The sequence below is a fragment of the Dendrobium catenatum genome, unplaced genomic scaffold, assembly GCF_001605985.2.
Source record: "Dendrobium catenatum unplaced genomic scaffold, ASM160598v2 fragScaff_scaffold_1374, whole genome shotgun sequence".
NCBI lineage: Eukaryota > Viridiplantae > Streptophyta > Magnoliopsida > Asparagales > Orchidaceae > Dendrobium > Dendrobium catenatum.
In genome coordinates this window covers 230,346-236,917 of record NW_021319836.1, presented here as the reverse complement: position 1 = coordinate 236,917, position 6,572 = coordinate 230,346, and positions in this window count along the sequence as shown.

Genomic DNA, 6,572 nt, shown 5'->3' with positions numbered 1-6,572 from the left:
ATCAAAACACGAGCCATGAAAATATTGATTTGCAACAATCTCCCCCTTTTTGATAATGGCAAAACACTACGAAAAAAATAGCAAAAAAATTTCAGGATTGATGAAAAGAGGAATCTCATACACTTTATTAATCTCCCCCTTTTTGATGATGGAAAAACTCTACGAAAAAAATAGCAAAAAAATTTCAGGATTGATGAAAAGAGGAATCTCATACACTTCTCCCCCTTTTGACATATCAAAAAGAAGGGTACAAGAAAGCAACGGAAAAGAGATCCTCCTCTTTTTTTTTCTTCTTTTTTTTTTAACCAAGGCATGAACATGATATAGTATTCCATGTGATTGATTCAAAAAAAATTTGTGAGTAAATGTGTTAATAAGCTAATCAATCTATAGAATAGTATAATATCTGATCATAGCTACCCTTAGCTCAGACATTTTTTAGGGTAGAGTCGTCTTTTGAAATCAATGACCTAACTCAAGGATTTAATCTCAAAGATGTAATAGATAGAGAAAAGAATCCACCTATCACTTGGCGTAAGAAAAAACCCTCTTCATTACAATAATAGATGGCTAAAGTAAATTGTCACAATCGCAAGTTAATCGAAGTCAATCTTTGATAATCCAACACTTCCTAAGTTCTAAAGATTAAAAAGAGAGAGTAGCTTACTTGGGTGGGCTCATTTTATGCCTTTGCAATATTGTGGGCGCTTTGCGCTTTTTTTTTCAATTTGCGTCTTGCGCACTCTTTTGCTTGCATCATTGGCCAAATTTTGTTCTTTGCAAGCTATATTCTCTCTTTATTAATCTTTTAATGACAAATTGTGGAATATATCTTCCCATGATTAAGGAATAGGAGCACCTCTCTAACAAAGTAAGTCATCACAGCCGGATTAATTAATGAAAGATCAAGAGTAACGAGAAATTTGATTGATAAAAAGGACTTAAAACATTATAAGATAAGAAATTTGCTAAGCAAGCTTAAGACAAGATCGGCAATGCCCATAACCAATCTAACTAGATAGATTTTTGATTAGAGATAGAAAAATAGTCACTATAAATAGGTTAGAGAAAAACCACAATCACAAAATATCCGACCATTTAAAGATTTGAGTAGATAAAAACATATTTCCTACAAATTGCCAATACAAGACAAGAATATTAATACTCATATTAAGCACATGTTATGAAAACTAAGTAAGAGAGGAAAAAAAAAGTAAAACCACAAAAAAAAGCTAAAACAACAAAAAGGAAACAAAAGTGAAAAAATAAAAGCAAAAGAAAAACAAAAGAAAAATAAAAAGTTTTCATTGCATTTACTGTCAATCCACCCAACCTGGTCTATAAAGAGCTAAGAAGTATCGAAGGCCAATTTTAGTTAAGATGTTCTGCTAGTTGGATTTTCAGGTGGTACATGTTTTAACTCAATGTCCCCTGATCACAATGATCTTATATGAAGTGATGCCTAATGTCAATTGTTTTAGTCCTGAAATTGGATAGATTCTAGAGATGGCATATGCCATAGTATTGTCAGCAAAAGATTAGCATCTGTATCTTACATGAAGTCCTAAAAATCCAAATACCTGTTGTTTTTTAACCAAAGACTTGGGCCACACAACTTCCAAGAGCAGAATTCACTTCAACAGTGGAAAGAGCAACAGAGTTTTGCTTGCCACTAGACCAAGAGACTCAAAATTATCAATTGAATTGACAAGTTCCATAAGTGCTCTTATATCCACCTGCATCCTGCAAAATCAGAGTCAGCAAAAAACCAATAAGCTCAACAAGACATGCTATGTCAGGGTACCAAATCCCTAATCCTCTAGTCCCAAAAAGATTATCTAAAAATCCTTTGACACGTCATGTCGGGATTCCTTAGGGTCAGCCCCAGAAACCTAGCACAAAGGCAAACACTAAACATGATGCAGGTCGGCTCGCATCAAGTAAAAGTAAGGATCCGAATCATGCCTTGTATACTTCTTCTGATCAACAATCTTACCACTTGGTCCTTTCCAATGGAGCACTAGAAGCATGGGAGGTTAATTGCTTGGCTTGTCCATCTCATGATTTCTTCAAAATGTCCTATGATTTTTTTATGAGGGAAAAGTTCCATCCTCCAATTGTTTATGCTAAACCCAAAAAGTAGGAAAATTCTCCCATCAAACTCATCTTCAAACTCTCTACTCATTGTTTTAGAAAAATCATCACACAATTTTTATTAGAAATCTTAAAGAGATGTCATCCACAAAATCTGAAAGCAATGAGTAAGATCATCTCAACTCTCCTAAGAAAAGGAGTGTCTACACTTCCCGTGACAAACTCCCTTTATAGAATGTGCTAGCCTCCCATACCAAGTCTTGGTTCCATGCTTTAAACGATACAATGCCTTTTCAATTTAAACACATGATTGGAAAGAGACTCTCAAAAACCGGGAGGTGTTCTACCAAACACATCTTCTTTTATCTTCCCCCATTAAAAGGCACTTTGGAACATCCATTTAAAAGCTTAAATCCTTTATAACAGGCAAAGTAATAGCACCTAATGGCTTCCCAATCTACTAAAGGGCAAAAGTCTCCTCCAAAGTCTATCCCCTCTATTGATTGTACCTCCTTAGCCCACCAATCTTGCTTATTCCTCAACCACCACTCCTATCATTCACTTGTTCTTAAAGACCACTTTGGTGCCAACTACACGTCCTTTAGTCTTTCACAAGTTCCCAAACAAATCATTCCTAACAAATGATTTCAACTCTTCTTACATTGCTTAAAATCCATAATCATCAAGTGGCTTTGGTAATGGTGGTGGGTCAGTTCATAGAAAATAAAGCCAGAGTGGTTCACCGCCTCCTAAGTCCTATGTTCAGTCCTTAACTCCACTAGAAGGGTCTCCTAAGATCAAATCCTGGGTGACTGTCAGAGTATCTCCAATCCGAGCAAAGTGTATGAAGTTTCTCCCCTTTCAAACAAGTTCTCTACTCCTTGGGGACACCTTCTGCTTCCCATACTTAGGTGTCACACCACCTCCCAAAGTCTCTACTCACCAGTGGTAATCTCTCCAATATCATCATTCTACTCCAGTCTTGGCTCAGTATTCATCAAAAACTACATGGTTGTCTCTGTCCACCATTAATCTCTTGTAAAATTCCTCTAAAGACTTCCAATCACTAGAAATTATCCAAGAATACTCCTCTCATCAGATTAGATCAAATTTCCCAAGTGAGATTCCCATTTTGGAATGGAAAACCCACAACAAAGACATGAATGGTGGGAAAGATGGTGTCCACCCTTAAGGCTATAGGGGTCTTCTCGAAATTTGGCTCAACATTCACCCTATTCAACACAGAACAAGCGTGTTAATCCGCTTCAGCCCGAAACTATTTTCTGAAGTGAAACTCAGCAAGCGATGGCTCATAGCGGCTCACCAAGGTCCTTTCCTTTCAGCTACCCATTCGCTGAGGGTCCTAGGCTGAAAAATTTGTGAACTAATCCCCTTGCCTCACAAAAAGTCCCCTGCCCAAAAACTGCATTTTCACAAATTCCCCAGATCACTATGGTATGGTCAAAATCTCACAACCTAGCTTCTTGGAATCCAAGTAGAAAAAGTTTGTTTAACTCCTCAAAAGACTCATGTTTATGGAAAAATCTAGTCCAAGAACCTCGATTTAATCATCAACAATCACAAAATTCATAGACTTTCCCTCCCAACTAGCCCGTGCTAATGCGTCAAACAAAATCCATGTGAATGACTTCTAAGTCTGAGAGGGCTAATGTCCTTGATGGGTGAAAAGTGGAGTGGACCTGCTTTTTGCCCCTAGTTTGACAGGCATCATCAAAGGTATCTTTGTATATTAAGTTTGGGACACCTCTAACTAGATTCTTTTTGGTTTTAGGTCACCTTTCTCTAAGGGTTTCATACTGTCATGACAATAGGCTCCTGTGCCACAACCAAGAAATCATCAATTACAGTTTTTTAAGCAAAATAGATAGCAGCACATTTCAATGTTATTTCAACTCAAGCATGTAGACTGTTGTTGATCCTCTGCCCTGTAATAATAGTGTTGTTACTTAAACTAACAATGCTGATGAATCGCGGTTAAAAACTGGCACGATGATAGTTTTGTCACATAATTGACTGATGTAAGCAAGTTTTGCATTCAATCCATCTACAAGCAAAACATTTCAATCATAAGTCTGGATTGCCAAATTATACCTCTGCCTATCCACCCCTTCGCCTCGGGGTGTTGTCTCCAAGAGTAACTTTGCCTCCATTCCGACTCTAGTACAACAAACTGGCTCAGCATCACAGTCATATGTTGAGAGATCCTCTATCCAGTGTACCAACATACTCTCACAGTCTTTTTGAGATCCCTCCACAAATATTATCAAATGTTAATTTTAGGAACCCAAGCAGTTTTGGTTCCTTCTTATAAAGAGAGAATGCAATATGCGTTTGGTATCTGTATGGATCATGCCCTTATGGCTCCACACCCAATATTTTTACTATGGTGTCGTGCAAGTGTGTGAGATGTGTCCTAGCATGCCACCATGAAAAACATCTCACTCAGAAAGGATTTCTAAGTGATTTGGAGTATAATCTGCCTCGTCTAGTAGTTTTGGCAATTAATCAAAAGTTAGATTCATCCTAGTTTTAGCATACATCTTCAAATCATTTGAATCTTCAAATTTGTGCTTTAAAACTTCAGTTCAAATCCTCAATTTTTTTCTATTTCTTTTAGACTTCTGTATAAATCTGATTCAAGGTATGTGTGTGTTATTTTTATGCTATCAACCTCTCAAACTACGCACCATGATTTTAATTTAACTCTATCAAATTCATTCATAGTAAAGTCATGTATTAATCAATGTTTGATGTCTTAATTAAAAGTTCATGCGCTTTTGTAGATTTAAAAAATTCTAGTTTTAAGCTAGCAGTATTCTTAATTGCCTATATGATTGCATGAATTTCTCTGAGTAACTTCAAGAAGTTGATCGTAGGAAAATTCCACCATACCTCTTCTGATCACTTTGATCTTTCCCATGAAAACAAGTTTGTAGTTTCTTCCTCTGTTTCAGTCTAAGATGGCATCCAGTACAATTCTGCCCAAAAGCTCCTTTGTTCTTCTGTCCTTCCTTGACTTGACTTTCTCTTCACCTTTTTCCTTTTCTTTCTGAATGATTTTGATGTAGGTCAATCGGCGTATTTCACATGTCCAGTTTCCTGCATTCAAAACCAAACAATCATCAGAAGATCTTGTTAACATATTTATGTATTCCTTACCTTCCTCCAACGTTGATGAGCTTTGTTGCTTCCTTAGAAATCTTTTGAATGCCTTGTGATAAAGAAACATCGATCCTTTCAACCTCAGAAAGATTCATGAATCCGATTTGTGCACCTTTCAGTGCATTTGTTTCTCCTTTTCTTCTCCCTGCATCAAGATTCTTTTGTATTCACCCCTTGCTCCTAATGCATTAAGTGAGCCAAGTATAGTATCAATTAGATATATGGTGTCAAAAGTCTTTGGATTCAGAATAGATGATTTTTGATCATAAGACGGAAGCAAGCATCTCAAAATCTTGTTAACTTTTTCATTAATTTGAAAGCTCTTTCCTAGTGCATGCAATGATTAGTAAACATTTGAGTAAACTTTATGTACTGTTAGAAACCGATTCATGAGTTTCAGTTACGAAAAAGTTCTATCAGCAAGAGAATCTAAACGGATTGCTTAACTTCATTTGTCCCTCATAGGGATGCGATAATTTTATCTCAAATCTCTTTACCAGTTTTCAATGTTGAATACAGCGCAGTAATTCCTCAGATTTCAAAGCACAAAAAAATAGTTTCAAAAACTGTTTGCATTGAATTGACCCAAATCACGTTTCATCGGTAAAGTCCATCTCTAGTAAAAGAACTTCATTTTAATACCATTATTCATGAGAAGTTGGAGAATATAACCTTCTTGAATAAGATCCATCATCGATTAATCATAGATTGTAAAATAATGTTGCATGCGGGGTTTCCAAAATCAAAAGTTTAAGTTGTCTAGATATTGGATCGGTCGTTGGTTATCGTATATATCTCGTAGGTTTCTTACTTCCTAAAGTTAGCCATGGATCAAATTCAAAAAGTTCAAACTTAAATTTTTGATATTCCGCCTGATACCACTGAAAGTCGTTCGGGAGTTTAAGCCATCATATGAAGCTGATCCCAGCTAACCGAAGAGGTGGGTGGGAATTGTATCTTATAAAAAAACTTTTAAGACAAATAGAAAATAAAATCACGAAAACCAATATCACACCACAAGAAATTTAAGCGGAATAAAAGTGCTGAAGCAAAAATAGAACACAAAGATTTATAGTTGCTTCGGTCGACTCGACCCACGCCACTCCTTGAGCCTACCCTCCAAGATTGCACTACAAAATGGACTCTCCTGTTAGCGCCCCACGGCTTAGGCGGAGAAGCCCTTATCAAAGAACCTCCTTTGCACCCGGCAAGGCAGAGAAACCTTATCCTCCTTTGCTTCCTCCTGAAGTTGGCAGAGAAACCACAATCAAAAGCAATAACTCCTTACCTTCTAA